The sequence below is a fragment of the Pipra filicauda genome, unplaced genomic scaffold (genome assembly GCF_003945595.2).
Source record: "Pipra filicauda isolate LSUMZ 115617 unplaced genomic scaffold, ASM394559v2 scaffold4_size7858003_pilon, whole genome shotgun sequence".
Taxonomy (NCBI): Eukaryota; Metazoa; Chordata; class Aves; order Passeriformes; family Pipridae; genus Pipra; species Pipra filicauda.
The window spans coordinates 2890250-2913292 of NW_024104643.1; the positions used below are offsets into that span (position 1 = coordinate 2890250).

At 42.1% G+C, this 23043-nt stretch overlaps 1 protein-coding gene and 1 long non-coding RNA gene across 3 annotated transcripts in view; one reads left to right on the forward strand and one right to left on the reverse strand.

Annotated features, from left to right (window-relative positions):
• Positions 1-486: 486 nt before the first annotated feature.
• On the reverse strand, positions 487-20785 carry LOC114002070. The gene is made up of 6 exons (XR_005565621.1): positions 10433-20785; positions 10062-10185; positions 3310-3493; positions 2644-2739; positions 1271-1455; positions 487-706 (listed from the first exon to the last, which is right to left on the reverse strand). It is a non-coding gene; the product is annotated as an uncharacterized LOC114002070 (long non-coding RNA).
• Positions 20786-20982: 197 nt separating this feature from the next.
• NAP1L1 (nucleosome assembly protein 1 like 1) overlaps positions 20983-23043 on the forward strand; it is a 33061-nt gene continuing 31000 nt past the window's right edge. Inside the window, exon 1 of one of the 2 annotated variants that reach the window (XM_027747833.2) lies at positions 20983-21088. The gene's annotated coding sequence lies outside the window, so the exon portion shown is untranslated. The remainder of the gene's footprint in view (positions 21089-23043) is intronic. The other variant, XM_027747832.2, reaches the window with a different exon arrangement.

Below are 23043 nucleotides of genomic sequence, written 5' to 3' on the forward strand. Positions count from 1 at the left end.
AACTTTCCTATCAAGTTGACACACAGTAGTGGTGCAAAACCACCAGCTATGTCCTGGGCTGCATCAAAAGGAGCGTGGCCAGCAGGTTGAGGGAGGGGATTCTGCCCCTCTGCTCTGGTGAGACCCCACCTGGAGTACTGCACCCAGTTCTGGGGCTCCCAGCAAAGGAATGTTGTGGACCTGTTGGAACAAGTCCAGAGGAGGGACACAAAAATGATCAGAGGGTTGGAGCATCTGTTAAATGAGGACAGACTGAGAGAGTTGGAACTGTTCAGTCTGGAGAAGATTCCAGAGAGAACTTATAGCACCTTCCAGTACCTCAGGGGTCTTACAAGAGAGCTGGAGAGGGAATTTTTGCAAGAGCATGTTGTGACAGAACAAGGGGAATGGCTTCAAAATGAAAGAGGGGAGGCTTAGATTTTATATTAGGAAGAAATTCTTTTTGTGAAGGTGATGAAACACTGGAACAGAGAAACTGTGGATGCTCCATCCCTGCAAGTTTTCAAGGCCAGGTTGAATGAGACTGAGTGACTTGTATGTTGTGTATGGCATCCTGTGGCAGGGGGAGTTGAAACTAGTCAGTCCTTAAGGTCCCTTCCAACCCAAGCCATTCTATGATTCTATGAAAATCCAGCAGCCTGCAGATAAATGGAGACTGAGTTTCCAGTGTTGTCAGTCTGGCACCTTTTCTGAGCTCCAAATTCTCCTGAAAATGTAAATGGAGATGGTAAGGAGAAGAGCTAAATGCAAAACTGGTATCTTTTCTTCCCATCAAAATAAAAAAATTAAATCCTTTTTAGTAGGAACTTCCACTCAAGAATAATTTCAGCTATGAAAGACAAGTACATTGTTACTAATGGAATATTTTTTTTAATCAGGAAAGAAAGCTGGCAAATAAATTCTAGGATAATATAAAACCATTTAATTAAAATATAGCATTCCATATAAATTTGTTGTGTTTTTTTTTTTTTCCTTATGCTTGGAATGCTTCCAGCCAAAGATCTGGCAAGTTATAAATAAACAGATCAAGGTATTGCAAACACAGGCACAGAATGATCTCTACAGCTGCTGCAAGGACTGCCTGCTCAAAGTTGGAATTATGAGATTTTAATGCATCATCTGACCTTGATTGTTGAAAGAATGAAATTAAGCAAAAAGTCAAGATACAGTTTTTGTGCTTAAAATAATTAATAATTTATAGGAATAACATGCAATGTGTGATAGTATACTATCACAAGAAGCAGCATGGTGAGAGGATATGAGTTCTTACCTGATTGCACTCATTTTGATGGTGCTTTTTGTCTGGATAAGGATAGCAAAACATCTGCTCTGCAGTTCTTGGCTGAGATGAAGCAATATTCCTTTCTACTTCTCCCTGCCAAGGAGGGGTTTTCCCAATGTTCACACAGGATCAGACCTTCGCTAGGCCTACTGAGGAACCTTAGCCATTACAATCTACATGAAAAAAGGTGTGAAAAAGGAAACTTCATTATTCCCATTCTAGAGAGAAAGGAACAAAAGCACAGAAGATGCAGAGCATGAGGAATTAAATATCAGCCTGCCGAGTCCCAGCCCATTGCTGAAATATCTGCCCAGTGTTTCTCCCTGCAAAAACTCTGGCTGTTACTCTCAATTTCAGGATTCCAAAACTAAACTCTGCCAAAACTTTTGTGGAGTGTCTGCGTGCATGCCATTGAGCAGAGAGAAGAGAAAGGGTACAAAAAAAGAGAGTACAACACAGAGCAGGAACTCTGAATAAAATGCTGATATAATACTGTCACTGCTATCAATAGTATAGAGTTACAGTATCAGCATTGTGCATTATCTTTTCTTTTGTGATAAGGCGATTGTAGGAGGATATATCAACAAGTGCTGCTGAGCACTGAGATCAAGGACTTGTAGACTCATTGTAACTGCAACATTCACTGAAGGCCATCTCAAAACTGGGCCATTGATAAGCTCTCTCTTCTACCTGGAGTGTTTTGTTACCTGATAAGAGACAGGAGGTTCTTCCTGTGGTCTTGCTTATGTCTTCATGTGGCTGCTTTACAGAGCTGGTAGGAACTGTGTTACTTCTGTTTTTCACTTCTCCCTTGGCTTAGCTAAAATCCATCAGTGGCTTACAACATAGAGTGGAAGAAATGGGACAGGCAAGAGGGGGACTGGTAGGCAGGCAGACAAAAAACGTGAGCTTGTACTTACGATTTCCTTCAGAGAAGAAGCTAAGGTTGTCTGCATTTGTTCCCTAACATTTGACATCTTGCAGGTGAAGATTTAAAATTATTCACATGGAAATTGCATCTAGGCATGGCGTGGCATATTTTCACATGGCCCATTTTTTCTCTCTTTAACATCTCACTCAAAAATAGTGGTGCTAAATGGCATTAAGGAGAAAAACCTTACCCAGACAAGTTGCTTGGCTGCTAAAAATCCATTCTACCTGCACACTACCTCTGATCATTCATCATGAACTGAAACGCACATAAATCAGGGAAAAACATGCTTTTCTTTCCTTCCTTCCTTCTCACACTTTCTTTCTTTTTTCATTAGAAAATATGAGGATGAAAAGTATTAAAGGCAAAAATCTTTATTGCTTAGGATTATTCATAGCTTCTCCAGAAAATTATTATTAAACTAACTTACCTTGCTAAGTTTTCTCTTTTAAGGAAGGATCATTTGTACAGACCACTTGCAATGTGATTTCCAGCACTGAAAGCGCTTTCCCATGTGGATATAAAGCTGTAGAGAAAGGAACACAAACAAAACCTGGAAGTCCAGGGAATTTCCCTGTACTTAATGTTCAGAAAACATAGTTGTGGCCTATCATGCAATCCAGTTTTATTAAATTCCACTGATTAGGAATAAAAGAGAATTGAAAAAACATGGGTGAATAGCAAAAGCAGTGTCCTGTGAGAGTTAAAAGGAAGGACCTGCTCCACATGATGATATTCTGACTTTAAGGACTAAGCATCCATTTTATTTCAGCTGCTCCATATTTTGTTCTTACACAGTTTGATTGCAAATTCTCATTTTTATTTTTTTTTTAGTTCTCCTAAGCTGCCATGAGTTCAATAGCATACTTAGAGGGATTATGACTCCCTTATCCTTCCCATGAAAAAGGATGAGCCTCTGAGCAAAAGTAGGTATCATGTTTCCTTCCCACTGTGCTTGCTCCTGTCATTGGCTATTTAATTCAAATTTAATTTATTTAAGGGATTTAGGAGCTTGGCTTTCTAGACCCTGCTTAAATAAAATTCAATTAAACTCACATTCTGATTAATATCTAAATTAAAAGTGAGGACGACTCACCTTTTCCTCCTCTAGAAAACCCAAAAATGCAAGTTATGTTTTTGCCTTGAGCTGAATCCTTTCACTGTCTTCCTGATGTGCCTGGTAGGCGATCCAGTCCAGACTGACCCTCAAACATCTCTGTGGCTTTAGATTGAGAGATTTTTCAGGTCCTGAACACCCTTTCCCATAGAGCCATGCTACTCTGGGGAGCAGAGGGAGAGTTTTGACACGTGAGCATCCTCTCTTGAACATCTCTGCTGCTGATTTGGGAGTGCAAATAGAACATTTCAGCCTTGGGTATCCCTCCTTCATCAGGAAAAATAAACATCTTCAGTGGCTTCCTACTCTGAAAGTATCTGCTGCAGCAAAGCCAGTGCCTCAAAGAACTTCATATACCACCCATTTCTATCCTGGCATCACTGGACCTAGTTTACCTTTGCACATCAGCAGATTACAGAGGAGTTTTTTAGAGCCTCTGATCAGTAATCAGCCACTTGTAATCACTAAGCAGCTGATTTTAAGCTACTAGAGACAGGATGTGTGCTTTAGCTTATGACAGTGTTTTGACTAGTTGTTAATTAGGTTGACTGGCCACCAAAAATATAAAACACAGGGTTCTTTTAGAGGGTTTATATTTTCATGGAGAGGTTTAGTTAGAAAGAGGAAAGGAAATACCCCCTTCCTCCTCTTAATTTGGAATCTGCGGAAACTCCTAATTTTGGGGAAGGTATAAAAAGCAGGTAATTCTTTTTTGAAAAAGTCTCACATTTATTTGATCACCTCTAATTCTACTTCATTCAAGACAACACCTGCCTCCAAGTCACTGCACAAATATTAACTTTCCACTATTTTTAGAATAGAATGTAGAATTGTGGGAGACATTTTACCCACCACCCAGAATGGATAACTCTTAAACAGATTTCTGTCCCTCCTTAAGAGCCTTTTGCAAGTTTTATAGGAATTTTGCCCTAACTCCTCACATTTTTCTTAATACTATTATTGCTAAGGAAAAGGAAAGAATACAATCATAGTAATGGTAATAATAATAAAAGTAATAATAATTAATAAAAAATATTATGTCTGATATATTTCAGTCTATAAACCCAGATTCCAGCTTTCTCTTTTTATTTTCACTCATTTGTTGGTCTGACTTTTCTTCTACTTTTTTCCTCTTTCATCTCCCTTTCCTAGCATTTTCTTGCCTCTTTCCACTTTGGCCTTGTAAGTCACATACTGGTAATTTAGTTGCTGTTCCTGATCTTTGTTTCTCACACTATAAAGAACAACTCTTTGGTTTCTCTGGAACCTACTAAAGACCACCGTTCATCTCACATGCAAAGATGAATAAAAACTTTGATGATAACAAAGTCTGAGTTAATATCTTTTTGGATCTGTTGGTTTCCAGCAGATTTCCCCAACTGGATAAGTGTGTTCATTTCAATAACCATTAATCACAGACTTATAATTCTTTGTTGCACAGAACCACTACCCAGTTGAATATGCAGAAAGAGCACTGAATTATGCAGGAGTATTGAAAAAGAAAAGGAAAGACAAAACCCCTATAAATATACAAAAATACTAAAAAGCATTTTGATGCACACAGAACTATTGTTTCTAGGTTTGTTGGAGGTTGGTGGGACTTTGGGAAGAAGATATTGAACCAAATGACAGAGATACACTTTAAAGTATCTTGAAAAGAAGAATCTGTTGCTTTCAGAATACAACAGACTTAATTTAATACTTGGTTGAACTGATAGCATCTTGTGCTGGTTTAAAAGTAAACCAGCAGGAGAAATGAACCCAATTCAATAGAGATTACAAGTCGGAGTTACAATTTACTAAAAAGATTACAATAAATATAATGATATAGAGAAAACTGGTTTTAACCCACAAAACCAGATGTATAACCCAGAACCCTGGGACAAGAATAGAACAGTGTTCATTGGCCCCTGTGCTGAGCACCACATGGTCCCCCTGGGTGCAAAGTAAAAGGATTGGTCCAGATGATGGTCGCAGTTCTGTCGAAGTAATGATCTCAGTCTTGTCAAGAGTGGCAGTCGCAGTCCTGCTGAAGTTCTAATCCTCCTCTGGACTCACCAAGTGGTACCAGAAGTCCCAAACCTGCAGGATTATATATGCTTAAATTCAAGTGGGAATGCCCAGTACCTCCCCCAGGGCAGAGAGTTTCACAATGGGTGACTTAACTCTGTGAGTCATGGGATATTTTTGGAATCTTTGATGGTCTAGGTCATTGCAGCTGCCTATTATGCCAGTCCAGTGTGGCCCATTAGCAGAGATGACCCCTCAGGCCGAGTGTGAAGGTGCTAATGTCTCCCTGGGGGGGAGTTGTCACAGCTATCATTGGTGTGAAGACAAAGAAACACTCCCCTGCCTCAAAGGGTTTCTTTAACACCCAGCTTGTAGCCTGAGGTGTCAGGTGTGCCCTGAGCAGCTGCTGCAAATGATTCATTTATTAACAGTCCCTCAGAAATTACACAGAGGGTGTAGAATACACAACTTTGGTTATACCCACATAGTGATAAACTAGTCCCAGCCCCTGTAACTAGGACATGTCTGAAAGTTAATCTCTGAAGTTTCCTTCTCATACAGCTGTGACTCTTGCAAAATGTCACAAACGCTCATGAGAAAAATAACAAAGCCTGATACCTCTTCCATATTCTTCCATATTGTTTTGTTAAGGTTTGGAGTTATTGTTTTTGTCTGCTATATTGTGTGAGGCCTGTGTAGGCAAAATTGTTCTTGAAAGTGGGTCAGCCTAGAATGCAGTCTGTGTCTAGGTCTTCCTCAGTCTCCTCTCATTTACTTTGTATGAATTACAAGGAAGAAAAAAGACCTATTTGTCTAACATCCTCAAGAAAAATCCTCTTCATGAATATCAGCTGTAGGAAGGCTATGTCAGATCCAAAAAGATTTTCCCAACAGAAATCAATGAAATATGTTTATTTCCAACAAAGGCAAATATTTTTAAAAATTCACACTTTACAGTGAACAGCTGTTTCATTGGAAAATTCCTGATCAGCTGTAGCATATGGAAAGATAAGGTCGTCGTGACTTGGTGTTGTCATCTCGTGTTCCTTGGAGGATTAATATGGATCAGTAATAACTGCAGCTGCAGAGCAATTAATAATTGAAAAGGTGCTAATGAGTGCATTGATGAAGTCAGCAGAGTCAGAAATTTCTTACCCATAATATTTCTTCCTCTTCTTGATCCTTTTTGCCTCATATGCTGAGCAAAGAATTGAATTTTTTTGGCTTGTAAGGCCTGACCATCCTTTATAAATGGAATTCTATTTGATGATACCATGACTGGAAGTAGGTCCCTGGCCATTAAAATCCTGCCTGAGTTTCCCCAGTTTTTCTGCCATCTCTGCTTTGCCTTTGAAGTTCCATGTAGTTCATTAACTTAGGGACCTGAGACCATCTTTATTCTGTACATTACTTTACCCGTCAAATATGTAGGCCAACAAAGAGGGGTGGGTGACTACACATGCTGTGTACATGTCTCTCTTCATTCTTCAGGATGAGCAATCCTACCTGTTAGGCCCATTACAGTGCTTGCATGGCCTTTAGTAAGATCCAACAGGAACAGAGAAAAATCTTAACCTCTAGGTTCATCTGCCATCTTCATCTTTGATGTAAAATCAGCTTGAACCGTAATCCAGGAAATCCTTGCTAGATGCTCAGGCTGATGCTCTTAATGGTCTTGCTCTGCTGAAGGCTCTGGGCTAGATGCTGTCTTAATGAAATGACTGTACTGCACAGGGGAGCTCCTACCTCTCAGATCAACTCCACAGAGAACAGAGAAAACCTGCACTAGGTGTCACCTGTTGTTGGTTAAGTGCAGGATAAGGAATGATAGGTCAAAGGAGGAGCAAGAACAAGTAGGTAGTCTGATTTTCCCAGCTGCCTCATCCTTTCCCTTGGCAAAACCCTTCCAAAATTACATACTTCCTACGCAAAATGTCTTTGGGGCTTTACTAGACATACTTTAAATTAGAATATGCCTTGTTGTTTGTTTTTCACAAATTTACATTTCATTTATGCCACCTGCAAAATGCCGCCTGTGCCTGACAGGGATTATTCTGAATGCAAAGCACAGATTAAATGAAAAGTCTAGAGCCCTGGAAAGTGTTCTAAAAGTATGCCATAATTATGAAGTTAAGAAAAGTATACACAGCCCGCAAATCTAAAATTTTGCCATAAAATTACAGAGAGGCCATTAGTAGCCACCTGCCCACCTGAGTAACTTCTAAAGCAAACCAGGCTCCCATGGAAAGGAGGAGAGAACAGAAAGAGAAGTAGTGTCAAGCTGCAGTTTGCAGGGCTCCAAGCAGAAATTTCTATTGCCAGCAGGAATAAACCAATTTGTCAAAATAAGAAATGATAGTACAGAATGATGTCTCTCTGTTCTCAGGAACACTGGAACAGAGTAGTAAGTGCTCTGTCCTACCCATGAGGGCTAATGCATCAAAACAGCAAATGTGAGAGAGAACTGGGAAGGACCACTCCAAGTGACCCACTTAATGGCTGCATATTCCCAGCAAACATGATTAATGCAGATGAGGCAGACAAAGTACACATGCTTACACTAAAGAAGAAAAGAACTTCAATTACGCTGTTCCAGGGCAATAATCCCATTAAACAAAAGCTGCACAGTAACAGCATGAAAAATCAAAGCAAGGAGCAATTCTAGGTATGGCTGAAAGATGCCGAGCTGTTCAGTTCAGAATCTATGCAGAAATGCTCCTAACGACTGGAGCAAGATGTGTAACTCTTTCATTTGCTGATGCATGCCCTGCCTGCTGCTTAATCCTGGAGGATTTTTAATCCTTTTCCAATGGCTATGCAGGATTTTCAAAACTTGCTTTTTCCACGTATTTCCTGGAGTGTACAGACACTTGTCCCAGTACTTCAACCAATCTTGACAACATCCTTCTAAGCCCAAAGCAACAAGTGAACATTTTACAGACTATAAGCCAGCTTCATTATTTTTATTGCTGAGTAATACATGAAGAAGTTTAGGCCCACAATCACCTATCACTGCATCTGCTTCATTTTTTTTTCCAGAACACTATGACCACAAAAAAAAGCACCAGCCAAAAAACCTCCAACCTCCCCCCTCCAGCAAAACCACAGTGATAAGTTAGCTAATGAGAGTAAAGAACACATTTATACACATAGACAATGCTAATAGTCAATTAGTTGCAGGCAGTGAATTAAAATTCAAGAGGCCACGCACATTTTTATTTCCTTCGAAGCTGATCTCCCATCTTAGCTTTGTCAAAGGTGTCTTTTATTAAGATACCAAAGTTCAAACAGACAATAGTTATTGCTTTTTATTTGAAAAACTATACATCTTTCGTTATAGAACCCTCAGGGCCCTGGAGCTGCACTTCGCTGTACCTGCTTTCCCAGCCCCAGCTAGCAGGTGTTTTCAGTTCCTTGATAGGAATACAGAAACAAATCCCTATAAGTGCTAGTGAGACCTTAAATAAGAATTATCAACCACAGTTATTGACTACAGGAACCAAAGGCTAAAATTGTGTTTGGAGCCAGGGATAGAGACTCCACAGAGCTGCAGTACAGCACCAAACGAAACCACACAGGAGTGAGACTTGAGCTGGCTTCAGGCCACATACACATCAAAGACTAGTACAAGACCATGTCCAGAAGCTGAGCTTGGAGGGGAACACACCAATACTGCCCGCTTTGGCCCTGGACAAGGAGTCAGCAAGGCTGGGATTAGACTGGTTATTTAGAAGCAGGAATGTGGGCAGCAGGAACAGGAGCCTGGCTGATATACTCAGCATCTAATGAGATCCTGCGAGACTGAAAAGCGTTCAGGCGGCTGGCTGCTGCTGTCTGCCTCATGGGATTTGGGAGGAGTAGCTGTAAATTTAGATATTTTTGGAGTAAGGAATCAATTTAATGAAGCAGGATTCCTACAGTTTATTGACTGTCAAGAGCATATATTTGCAAAGCAGTATTTCATCAACTCCTATTTTATCATTTAAAAAAACTAGAGCTTTGAGCATGGTAGACATTCATAAATATTTGGAGCACTGCTTGCCTATGAATTTATATCCCATTTACAAATTACTTAATTATTGTATTCCTATCCCTATAATACAAGTAATTCCACTTTAATGTTATAAAATGCTCTGTAATGTGTAACATACTTTAAATACTATGATATTCTAATGCAGATATTTAGGTCTGAATATCTAAAAGGGAACAATATTCTAAAAAAATGCTTTACTGATAGACTTCATGCTAAAATGTACTAGTTTATAGCAGTAAACATTTGTATTAGTATTTTATGGTATATAATATATTGATCTATGAAATACCACTACTTGGATAGCTACAGATAATTTAAAAACAATATGTTAGCCTAAATGTAAAACTCACAGAAAAATCACGAAAGCTCAAAGGTACAATTTACTTCATAAGCAGACAAAACTTCTGTAGAATTTTCTGAATTCTGGAATTTACTGAAGACTTGTTATAAAATTTAATTGTATAATATTCAGTTTATATAGGACACCTCACTTTTAGAGAACAGATTTAATTATGTCTGTCCTTTCCTAAATAGAAGGTAGGAATCCTTTTTAACTACATCTGTATTGCCGATGATGGCTGGTTCTTATAAATTATTTATGTTGAAATCATGTTATTTTTCATTGTGCATTAACAGTGAATTCATGACTGGCTGATCAGCTATTAAGAAGAAATCAGAAAATCAGTACCTGGGTCTTTGACATGGGGGAAAATTTTTTTCAGAATCCCTTCAGGGATTTTGCAGAATGGCACTTTTCACCACTTCTTTTGAGTTCCTTGTTATTTTATCCACTATTAATTATTCCTTTTGAGCTGAAAAAAAAAAAAAGCTATTCTACAGTGATGTTTTTTCAAGAAGTTGTTTATGTAACACATGCATTTTTGGATTAACAAATCTGCTTTCTGTCTTTTCTCTCTGCGTAGCTTCACTGTTGGATCAGATTACTTCTTCACCTGTAAGGTGTCTTGTTTGGATGAATCCCCCAGGCTTAAATGCTGCTTTGAAACCAAGTATTTCTAGCTTAATGCAGATTTGTTCACCCAAGGGACACATACTCACCACAGCAGTTCTAGGCTGTCATCTAGACCTCCCAGGAATCTTAACCATCTTTCTTGTTCTTCTGGCATTTGTAATAATACTAAGAAACAACAGACCTGCGCTAATGGAAAGGAGAAACACATCAGATAAGATTTGCATATCTTCTCATATCTGGAATTTTGCAACCATCATCAAGCTGCATCAAGTAATTCCAGAGTATCTGGGGAAGAAGGGGCTCAGGCAGCCAGGTGAACTTGGGAGATGTTACCCTTACAGACCTAAACCCAAGCCAAACAACCTGATGCTATGTATACTCTCAGCATTTCATACCCAGACACCACTGGAGAAAACAGAAAGGAAAACCAGCATGAAACTTTCAAAATGAATATACTGGGTAATTTTTGTTCCATGTGCTCTAGGACACTCCACTTTGTCAGGTACAAGCTGCCCAGACTGCTTCTGATGTTCAGCTTCCTTTTCTTCACTTTAGGTGCTGAAAATATTACTAGAGAATTTACGTTCATTCAGTAAATGCACACATTTATATTTGAGATCATCCTCTAGGCCTTGTATTGTCAGTAGACAGAAAGAGGTATTTCTAGGATGCAAGTCCTCCCGTCTTCAAGCAGACAACTGAAACAGCCCAGGTGAATTACACAGTACAAGGGCTTATCTTTCTACACTATTAAGGCAACCCAGTAGAGAGATTCAAGTTGAGAACATCTGAAGTGAGGTGGAATTAATTCCACCCCTTATTTTTAAAGGCTTTGGTTCCTTCACTTAGCGAATTCCACAACTCTCACCAAACTTCTTCTCCTTTGCTCTTCTCCCATCCTTTGCAACTTCCTTTTATTTTTCTGCCTAGTTTCTGCCCTTCATCCTTTTTCAGATGAGGTAGCAATACCAGAGAGTTCTTAAGAATGCCAGGCCTGCTTATTGCAATGGGAGACATAGAAAGATGAAAAGTAAAAGCATCAAAATAAAGCAACAAAACAGAATGACAAGCAAAAAAGCCAAAACAGTTTTATCAGTACTATCACCTTTTAAATACTGTTATATTTTATAAGAAAACAGCCTAAATTAGGCTGCAGATATTATTTGAAATGCATAGAGATTATAAGATTAAATGATGCAGAAGCAGTCTACTCTTCTGCAGAACACTAAAATGCTATATTTATAACTGGGACTCAGCATGGCTTTCTAGAAAAAGATCTAATAAGCAACAGAGGATATAGTCAACTTCCAATTCCCCAGGTATGAATGCTTTCTTTCCCCATGCGAATCTGTCATGCAAACTACAGAGAATAATTTGGATTTGCCTTCTTCATGAACACTTTCAAATTAATCAGACATGTGAGCATTGTGTATGTCAGACATGTTGTGCTACTGTTCTGGTAGTTTTAAACTAATGGTATTACATTGCATTTTTCCTTATGAAAAATTTAGCCAAGAGGTTTTTTGCAGCTTTTCAATCTCATATCCTTGAACATCAAATGTCAACAAGGCTCTTATGTAAACATCATAGAATCACAGAATGGCTGAGACTGGAAGGCACCTCTGACAATCATCTAGTCCAAATCCCTGCTCAAAGCAGGAACAGCTAGAGCAGGTTACTGAGGCCTGTACTGAATTGGGTTTGAATATCTCCAAGGCTTCAAACTGGCATCCTATGCCAGTGTTTGATCACTCTCAGAGTGAAGTAGTTTTTTCATATGTTTAAATGAAATTTACTAAATTTTAATTTGTATCCATTGCCCTTTGTCTTTTCACTGGGCACCACTGAGAAGAGTCTGGCTCTGTCTTCTTTACTACCTCCTGAGCAGGTGTTCATAAATATTGATAAAATTTCCCTGAGCCTTCTCTTCTCAAGACTAAATAGTCCCGGCTCTCTCAGCCTCTCCTCATATGAGAAATACCCCACTTCCTTAACCAGAACAGCTCTTTTCCAGACATGATATGTATGTCCATGTCTTACTGGAGATCCCAGGACTGGACTCAGCACTCTAGACATATCTCACCAGAGTGGACCGGAGAGGAAGGAACACCTCCCTCGACCTGTGCAACCCAGGAGGCTGTTGGCTTTCTTTGCTGCAAGGGCACATTGCTGTCTCATGGTCAACTTGGTATTGACCCCCAAGTCCTTTTCTGCCAAGCTGTTTTGTAGCCTATCACTCCCCAGGTTGTCCTGGTGCCTGGAGTTGTTCCTCCTCAGAGGCAGGACTTTAAATCTCCCTTGGTTGAATTCCATGAGGTTCCTGTCAACCCATTTACCCAGCCTCTCAAGGCAGTTCAAATGTCTTGTATACCCCAGTGTTGGATCAAGTTTTGAAAACTCACTGAGAATGCATGCTGTCCTACCACGCAGGTCATTAATGAAGATGTTAAACAGTATTGGCCCCAGTGTTGACCCCTGGGGTACACTACCAGTAACCGACCTCCAGATGGACTTCTTGCTGCTGATCACAACCCTCTGGGCCCAGTTATACTGCCAGTTTTCAGTCCACCTCACCATTTAATCATCAGTTTGTCTATGAGGATGTTATGGGGTACAGTGTTGAAAGTGTGCTTTCAACATAAGCAAAAATAAACATCCACTGCTGTCCCTTCCTCCTCCACGCCAGTCATTTCATTGTAGAAGGCTACTGGTAGGGTGAGGTACAATCTGCCCTTTGTAAATCCATGCTGACTACTTCCAGTCACCTTTTTGTCTTGCATGTGTTTGGAAGCGGTTCCCAGGACAAGTTGTTCCATCAGCTTCTTTAGGGATCAAGGTGAGGCTGACCAGCCTATAGTTCCCTGCATATTCCTCCTTGCCCTTCCTGAAGGGTGACATTTGCTTTCTTCCAGTCCTCTGTAACCTCCCCTAATTGCCAACATCCTTCAGAGACAATTGAGAGTGGCCTCGCAATGACATTAGCTTCTCCCTCAGCACTCATAGCTGCCTCTGTCAGCCATGGACTTCTGCGTGTGTGGTTGGTTTGAATGTTCCCTAACCTGATCCTCCCCCACCAAGGTAAGTCTTCCTTGTTCCAAATTTTCACCCTGTTTTCAGGGACCTACAATTCCAGAAGGTAAATCTTATCTGTGAAATTGAGGCAGAGGCGGCATTGCGTATCTTGGCCATTTTTGTGTAATTTGTTACAGTTGCCTGGTTCCATTCAACATAGGGCCGTTGCTGCAGAGACACTTGTAGAAACCCTTCTGGTGGCCTTTCATGTCCCTTAACCAATTCAAGTCCTGGTAGGCTTTGTCTTTTCTAATGCTATTCCTGCATGCCCAGACAGCATCTCTATATTCCTCACAGGTCACCTGTCCCTATTCCCACCTCTTGTGATGCTTCCTTTACATGAGAGTGTTTTATCAGGATCTCATTGTCTGTCTGTGAAGACCTCCTGCCACTTCTGTTTGGCTTTCTGCAAATCAGTATGGACTGTTCTTGAGCTTGGAGGAGGTGGTCCTTGAAAAATTAGTAAACTCGCCTGGAACTCTCTTCTCCTCAGGTCCATCTCCTATCGGATTCCTCTAAGAAGGTCCCTAGACAGGCCTTTTCCCAGGAAAAGTGTGAGAGTTTCCCTTATAATGTTGTCCTCTTAGCACTTCCTTATTTGAGTGTATATGCTTTAGGTCCCCTTCAGTCCTGCACTGCTGGTTTCAAGGTCTCTCCTGTTCATGCTACATCTTTTTCTTGTCAGCCCAGCCCAGCCCCTCACTTGATTATGGGTTTCCATTTCCTTCCTCCATCTTTCCAATTTTCCTATCTTTTTACCAAGTAGGCCAGCCTGTTGTCAAAGATGTTTCTGGCCTGCCTAGTCAGGTGGGATCCCACCTCTTCCCCAACAATCTTTAATTCTCACAAAGGACCCATGGTCATAAAAAAATAATCCCTGTCATTGACACGAGCTGCACAGTACTTGTTGATCCAAAGGATTCACTCACTCCTTGTAAAGTCCTTTGCCCTAACCAGTAGGATCAAAGACAAAACCATTTGGCCCTCATGCTCTCACCCTCAGTCATGTAGACATGCTCAATACACCCCATGTCTCCCCTGGTATCAGCATTGGTGTCCACCTGGAAGAGCAGCAGAGGTCAATATTCTGAGGACTGGACAAGCCACATCAGTGTCTCCACAATGTCACTAAGCCTCTAGCAAGTAGAAAACCTCCCTAGACAGCAGTTCAGCTTGGTAGATGGGGGCTTTGAGCAATATTAATATCCAGAATGGTCTTCTGATCAAAAGTTTGCTTTAGCTATTGCAATAAACAGGATTTGAGCATATTAGAACCCCATCAGTACAAACTCTTCCAGACACCCTCTGGAACAGAATTGGTGTCAGTCCCTGACAGACTGTCCTGAGAATCCATATCTGGGAACATGCAGACATAATGCAAGGTAGTGCAGCCATTGACCCAAACTCAAAGATCTTCAGCTAAAATATCCTTCCCTTTCCTTTTTTCTCCTCTAAGCTCTAGCCCCAAGTCAAAGCTACAGAGAAAGCAGTACAGGAGCAAAGAGAGAAAATGAGTGTTACAAAAAAAAAATTAAATATGCACCCTTTCTTACAAATTTACTTAATACAGCTTGTTCATATCCCTATGTTGACATTCTTCAGACAGCTTCTGCCATGCAGCTGATCAGCCTTTGCACACCATCCACTTAAAGTGCTGTGTTTTGAACTGTAATTTTGAGGCACCCTTAATTTTTTTGCTGACTGAACTAGATGCAATTCTTTCCACCCGTATTCTGCACTGCTACGTGGTGCTAAGGCACCTACCTTCAGAAAAAAAAAAAGAGTATTGTTTATGTTGCTGAAGAAAACAAAGATTTAGAAAAATGTATTGAGAAAAACAAGTAGTGTCTGTGTCTGTGACTGTGTTCCTTGAAGGTTCATCATCTTCTGAGAAATCAGACTGCAAGAGGTGGAGGACCTAGCACTCCTGTGCCAGGTCATACTCTGACTAGAGCTGCTGAGAACATTATTTTAAAGGTCAAGGTCATAGATTAAATTGTTAATTGTCAATTCATTGAATATAAATTGCTCATCTAAGAGAGTTAGTCCTAGCAAATGTTTCAACTCAAGACATATAAGGGACAAAAGTGCTTAAATTGTCAGAGTTTCTCTATGATATTTTTAAATTATAAAATGCAAGATTTGGCTTTATTATGATTTTAATTGCAAACACTGGAATTAATGCTAGTAAACTTACAGTGAAATAGTAAAAGTAAAACTAAATAATTAAAGATGGTCTAAATGGAATGTTCGTAATTGCTCCATCTCTGATTTTTTTTTAGGGAGGAAAAAGGAGGGAAGGATTGCAATCCACAAGAATGGGTTATTGTCTTTTCCTCCCTATTTGGGATGCCAATTTTTCATACTCCAAACCATTTCCTGCTTAGGTCTGGGTGCTACTGTGAGCATTTTTAGCAGTAACAGAGACTTCTGGCAGTGGCTAGTATACTCTCTTACCATGAAAAAACAAAAATCAAACCAAACTCCAAAGCATTAAACCTGTGAAGATCAAAGAACCAGGAGTAGTTTAAGCTTTATCCTTTCATGTGTAAGGTATTGGGCACCCTTTAGGCAATATATTATTTACATCCTTATGAGACCAAAGCAAACCCCTTGACTATAACTATCAATTTTCTTGGCATGTTATTTTATCAAGTCAAATGACCAATAATACCAGAAAGAAAAATCCCTCTGGACATAATTTTGCTGTTGTGTTAGAGCTAGATACATTAGGAACAATTGCAGGCACTACAAGAGGTACATATCTATTTTACTGAATATCTTTTTTTTTTTTAATTACTTAACTAATTTATATACATTATAAAAAGATGTTCTAATGTAATGATTTAATAATTCATCAGTTTCCTCATACAGCTTCTTTAAAGTCTATTCTACAGTGACATTTCAGTTAGCACTGTTGCTTTTTTTCCTCAAAATTTCACAGTAAGTGCAATATTTAAAAAAACCCCAAACTTCAGTGAGTTCTAGCCCCCAGCAATGACCCTAAAAAACACCAAGTGCACTGTACTTGAGATTTTACCTTCTGTACTACCTCTAAAGTACTTGTATATACATTTGTTCATTGATTTCAAAACATCTGAATCATTTACTTTTTTGCCCCTATTTTCTTTATCTCTCCCCTAAGTTCATGTTTTTTTGATTTTGTTTTTTTTCTTTCTTTCTTTTTGGTTTATACTTTCTATATCTATGAGCAATCCCTCTAATGTAAGACAAGAGTCATGATTTAGTCTGTGGACAGTTAAAAATATTGAGAAATGAAAGATGTTAAAGATTTATTGTATCAAAAAATATATAATCTCATTTCAGCATTTCATTTTTTTTCAAACAATGTAACTTTTATTTGCCTTTTATTACAGTATGTCAATTGTTATACATGCTGTATTTCTTTAGTTGCTGCTATCCCTTCCTGCAAATGTGTTCCCCGAGGGAAAATTTGCTCTCTTTTCACAAAAGCAGAAGCAAGTGCAAACCAGAAATCCGGGAGAGGTGTTCACTCAGCTCTGCAGGGGGATTTGCATGATTTGTCATGTGATAGTTCAGCAGAACTTTCTGTGCTGCCTGTGGTACTGTTTATAAACTATGACTTGTTTGTGGAATGATGTACTTTCCTTTATAAAACAAGTAACTCCTCAAAAAGTAACCAGTACATGAAAAAACTAATCAGCTTTGTGCTGTATCATTCTAGTCATGTAACTTGGAATAATCATTCAGTAAGAGTTGAAATGATTGCTTTCAGCCATGTTGAAATAATTGTTTTTAGCCATAAGAAAGCAATCCACACTTTTAAAAGGAATACTCTGGATTCTCTGTTTTCATCGTGTACTGACTAGCCTAGTACTTCCGCACAGGGTTTCACTGGGGTTTGAAACTGTACCAAGGAAAAGGCATCTCTTTGTGGTACTTGGGGTTTTTACTCTGTAAATAGTTCAGTGAGTGTTCTCATTTTCAGTGACTAATGATAACTTCCATGGTGATTGTAGCTCAGCCAGCTACCAAAGACAGGAGCAGACAAGGAGCACTCATATCATCCATTGCTGTAACTCAGTGCTCACATGAGGAGCATTGCCAAGAGATTTCAGGAGAGGGTGACATTAGGCAACTGGCACTTTGGAAAACCGTCAGGGGTGAGTTAATCTGAAATCAGCTATGATCAGAAAAGAATGTATATTCATAGCTTTTCATACATTGCAGGTTTGCAGTGTTGAGTGTGATGTGAATCCTGTAAAACTGAGCCTTTAGTAGGTGCCAAGCCTGGCCTAGTAGTCTGAAGGGGTGTCTAGGTGTTCAGGTAATCAGATACATGTTCATACAAAGGATTTTTGCATTTTTCTATTAGTACAAAAAAGACTGAAAAGAGCTTAAATGTTCAAGGAATCGCCTGCCACAGTGGAGTTCTTGATCCAAAGTAAGCATACCAAGCTCCATGACCAACACATTTTCCTAAGCTAAGGCACTGTTGCTTTTAGCTTAGCTGTAGCCTGAATGCAGCTCAACCACATTGGATGCATACTGTGCTTAGCAAGACTGAGCCTGGATCTGAATACCAAACTCACTTGTTGCAACAGGCTGTTAGAGAAATACTGGTTTAGTCTCCTGTAACATCACCAGTGCTTGACCTTCAGACCCCTCCACATACAAACTCAGGGCTGTGCTCCGTCCTTGAGTGCCGCCCAGGCCCCTGCCTGGAGACAGCACTTGCCTGAGCCCCCCTCCGCAGCCAACATATAAATCAGTGGGAAGGACCCAAAAGTGAGCATTGCTGATAAGGCCTATGCACCCAAGGGAGAGGTTAGATTCCCTGCTGTGGTACAGCTCCGTGAGTAAGACACTCAACTAGCATGTGAGGGACCCAGTTCAAACTTTTCTTCCCCTGGTTTGGAGCAGCAATTTGACCTCAAGTCACAGTCCCCGGGAGACAAACCCCAGTTACTATGCCATAGAGCAGTTCTCCTAGTGCCAAGTTCTTTCAGCGTGGAGAAAATGGTGTGTCTCTGGGCTTTCAGTGACCACACCTGCACATTTCTTACAAATGTGTTCTAAGTCTTTTAAAAAAGCTACAAGATGTAATATTTTTTAAAAAATAACACGTTTATGAGGAAAATATACCTGTGTCAATATCTAATGCATTCTCAGGTGATTTGATTCTCATTATTCAAACAATGGTGTTAGTTTGATGTTTTGTGCAATCCCATGACAGTACTTCAATGATCCAGATAGGCTGAAACAAATAGTTCTGAGTATGCTCATGGGAAACACACAGGAAACAAACAAAAAAAAAAATGTATGGGCCATTAAAACTCAAGTCTAACTGAAGTTTCTTTATATCATTTTCATGACTGTACAAATGTCAGGATAAGTTGAACTGTTTTGACAGCAAAACAACCCAAATTAGAAAGCTTGCATGTGCATACAGTTCAGGTATTGTAAGAAATAAGCTGGTCTTTTCCTTTTTCCATACATGTGTGATGGCAGGTGCCACGTGGAAGCAGGAGTGATGTCCTTATGTCCTCTTCCTTGTCCCTTTCTACTTAGCTGTTGACAAAAACTGCTTCTTATTGAAAAATGTTTCCATAACTGTTCTTCAAAAACTCCTTAAAAGCCCTAGTATAAGGACTTTGGTTTTATTTGGTCTCATGAGAAGGGGTTAACTTACTTGACTAATGCAAAACCCCTAAAAGACATCTCTGAATTTGGGATGAAAAGGCATTTCCCTCCAGCCTAGAGGCACATTTCCAGCTTAGACGTGCTTAGATCTGTGCCCACTTCTTGGCACAGCTGTTGACTGGCTTGTCCTCTCTACTCCACACTGCTGGCTTCTGCACATCCCATTTCTTCTGTACTCCTTCATAGGGGTCACTGGGTGCCACCTCAGGTGGTAGGTCTCAGAAAGACAAGCAAGGTGAGCCACTGCCTTGTGAATAATTTCTTTACAGTTGATTGCTACTTTAGCTGATTGAATAAAGAGAACACCTGCAATAGCAATATAATTCGTGTTGCAATAAAAGCAATTGACTGCTAATTTTCACCAGATGCCTTCTGTACATCACTGTCCTCTTCATATTCCCTAGCACTGAACACCTCGGATAAATAAGACATTAGTACCTAGTACAATTTTAAAATCTGAGGGTTGCAAGGGGGGTACAGTTACTTTAGTTTTAGAATCATATAGCATCTCCATCCCTGTTTCTCCCTAATTCTTATCACTTGGATTCTGCTGTGCAACCTTTTTCCGGGATCCTTCTTTTTCTTCTTTACATTTTTTAAAATTGCATGATATAAAAAAGCCACCTTCTGAAATTCACTGTGCTGGGGAATAGGGCATTCTTAAGTTCTTTCCATAAACTTCTGTCTTGCAGATGGGATTTCTTTGCCACAAACACATCCACTTTTGGGGGCTGAGATTTTACTGCCAAACACGAACAAAATTAGTGTGGCACCATGCAGTGCAGAATAGGAACCTTTGTATTTTGCTTGTTCTTAACATAGATTGTGTTGCAGATACTAGGCAGATCCACCATTTTTCTTCTTGCTTTGCTTTCTGTTGTCACTTTCATTATTTAAGTAGCTACATTTATACAGCAGACTGCTTTAGACAAGCAAATGGAAGAACCTGGTAAATTCTGAAGAATACCCATTAAATATTACGCAATATATCCTCAGCAAACTGCTCTTATGCCATCACACCATGTGTCTGACCATCCCACCTAATCATACTTGAAATCATTGGATCATTCCAGCCAAGGGAAGCCAGAAGTCTCAAAGACATTTCTCTAAGTTCAGTGTAGATCACAGATCTCTTCTCCAAGTATGCTCCGTGCTATTACTCAAGACTATGAGTATGGGGGAGAAACCCTATAACCAGTTTTAGGGAAGGCTTTGCTTGGAGCTCACAATCAGGCATTTGTCAGAAAACAGGACTCTGGTAGGCAAGTATGGCAAGTTAAAATGGGAGGGTTGAAGCTGTTGCTGCCTTGTCTGCCCATCCCGGCCAAGGCAGGAATGGTCGAAACTCTGATCAATGAAGGTTTGAACCACCACGGTGCTCAGCTTGGTCAGCGAATGCTGACTGTGGTTTTATGGTACCTGTAGCCTGTGTGAACAGGATTTACCTGTCCCAGTAACTTCTATTTCTGGTCAGATGCCCTCAGAAACCCCCCGAGTTCGGGTTTAAGGCAGCACCCAAGTGGTCGGGGAAGCATCACACCCTGACTCGCGGGCTGGTCCGCCGGGGCGGAGGCGCTGCAGTTGCCCGGGAGGGGCGGCAGCTGCTGGCGGAACGGCGGGCGGGTGCCCCGCCGTGTGGGCACCTTCCCCCCGGGCGGGGCCGGGGCCGGGGCCAGGGCCGGGGCCGGGGCCGGGGCCGGTACGTGCGCGGCCACACGTCCCGGAGGTGGCTCCGGACACGCGGCCCGAGGGTGGCACCGGGGCGGCTCCGCGCGCGCCGCCGCTCGGGCCCAACCGTCCTCGGCCAACGGGCGGCGCGAGGGCGCGCGCGTTGCCACGAGACGCGGGGCGCGCGGGGGAGGGGGTTACGTGGTGACGTTAATTCTATATGAGCGCGAGCGGCGGGAGCGCGGGTCCTTTCACCGCCGGCCGCGCGGCGCCTCCGCCTCGCTGCTCCTGAGTCACCGGGCCCGCGGGCCGCGCAGGTACCGCGGGGCGCTCCTGCCGCCGCCGCCCTGGGCCGGGAGTGCGGGGGGCTACCGGGGGGGCGCTGGGCCCTCGCTCCCGCGGGGGGGAGCCCGCGGGGGCCGGCCCGGCCTAGCGGGGCCCCGCGGCTGGCGGGGCGCGGGGGGCCGGCGGTGCCCGCGCCGCACCGAGCTCCCCCCGTGCGGCCCGCGGGGCGGCGGCGCCGCTGCTCGGCCAGGCCCGCGGCGCGGAGCGCTGCCCGCCGCCTCCCGCGCGCCCCTCCGCCGCGCCCGCGGAGCGCTGGGGCCGGGCCGGGCCGGGCCGGGCTGGGGCGTGCGGCTTGGCCGGGCCGGGGGGAGGCGGGTCGGCCCCGCAACACGTGGGCGCTGAGCGGAGCCCTGCCCGGCGCGGCCGGGGAGCTGCAGGGCTGCGGGGCCGGAAAGCGGCGCGGGGAGGAGGAGCGGATGAGCGTGTCCGACCGGGCGCGGGGATCTCGCGGCCGGGCCGGTGGGGAGCCCGGGCCGTGTGCGCGCACATGGCGGAGCGGGGGACGGCGGCGATGGCTGTGAGTCGTGGCCCCTTGTGCCCCCTCCCGCGCCTTGTTCCTGCTCCCGTGGAGAGCCGCGGCTCGGGTGTGCTGTGCTGTGCTGCTGGCAGGGGGACCCAGAGATTCAGGCAGAGGACGAGCAAGTCCCGTTTCCTGCCTCAGGGTAGAGCGGTGTTCGGGAGTTCAACATGTCGCTTCTCCGGGTGTCTGCTAGCTAGTATCATCCAATATGAGCCTGTCACCAAAGAAAGCAAAGAAGCTACCTGGAAGGTTTAGTAACTAAAAGTGGAAGTAATGTCTTGTGTTCAGCATTCATAAATATCTACCTACATATAAAACTCTTATCTACTCCCTGTTAAATGATGAGGGGACTTACACTGCCAATACTTGTGAGGCTTTCAATAATTAATAAAAACTTTCCTCATTCACTTGCAGAAGAAAACACAAAACTTTTTAAAATGACTGATAGAGTAATAACACGGCACCTTCCACCATTCATCTCCAAGCATACTGCAGATTTGTGTACGTGTCCGTTTGTGTTTGAGGCCCTATTGAGATACACCTCTGTTTCACATTCTAACTCATTTGAGGAGGGTAGGAGAAGTGGGCACCGTGTGTGCAAGGTAGGACAAATACTCTGCTGCTCAGCCCCTCTTGGGATTTTAACATCTGCTGGTAGATGTTACATTAATCTGGCAGGAGATAATGCCTGATAATTTGAATTACAATCATGAAATGAAACGTAAGAGCTAAGGCCTAAGGCTGTGAACTGCTGTAGGTAGTTTCTGACAAAAATGTTAGTAGCTTGTTAGTAGCCTTCCTGCTGTGCCCCTTTTACAATGGTACTCTTTAAAGAATGAGAAAAGCACTGTACTTGGATTGAAGCAAGCTAAATGGCTTCCAGTCCCTCGTAAATACAGAAATGATATTAATCCATAGAGCAAAATAAGAATTTAAAATCTGTATCCATGGAAATTTGAGTGACTTGGATGCCTCTGTACCAGACAAAAGTTTAGGCCACTCAGGCTTCAGGTACCTGAAACGTTGTTTTAAGTGCTTATAATAAGCCATTGATACCTGATCTTACATTTATGTGGCCCACTTAGTCCTGTGGGAGGGATATATATCAGCAGTCTCCTTGCCCTCCACTTTTTCTCTGTTTTGTGACAGGTCTTGCATATCATGTGCTCTGGTTTCTGAGGACAGAGGATTGTAGAATGATGGTCCTGTGCACAGGTGGTAGATTGGTGTTTTTCAGAGCCTCTGGTCCTTTTCTGACTTGCACAGGACTAGGAAGTAAGTGTTGGGATGGCTGGAAGCACACAGAAGCACCATGCTGCATCTGTGCTGCCAGCCCAGTGTCGCAAGAAGTGCCCAAAGTGCCAGATCTGCAGCACTGTCTTTGTGTACAGCAGAGTAATGCTCCTG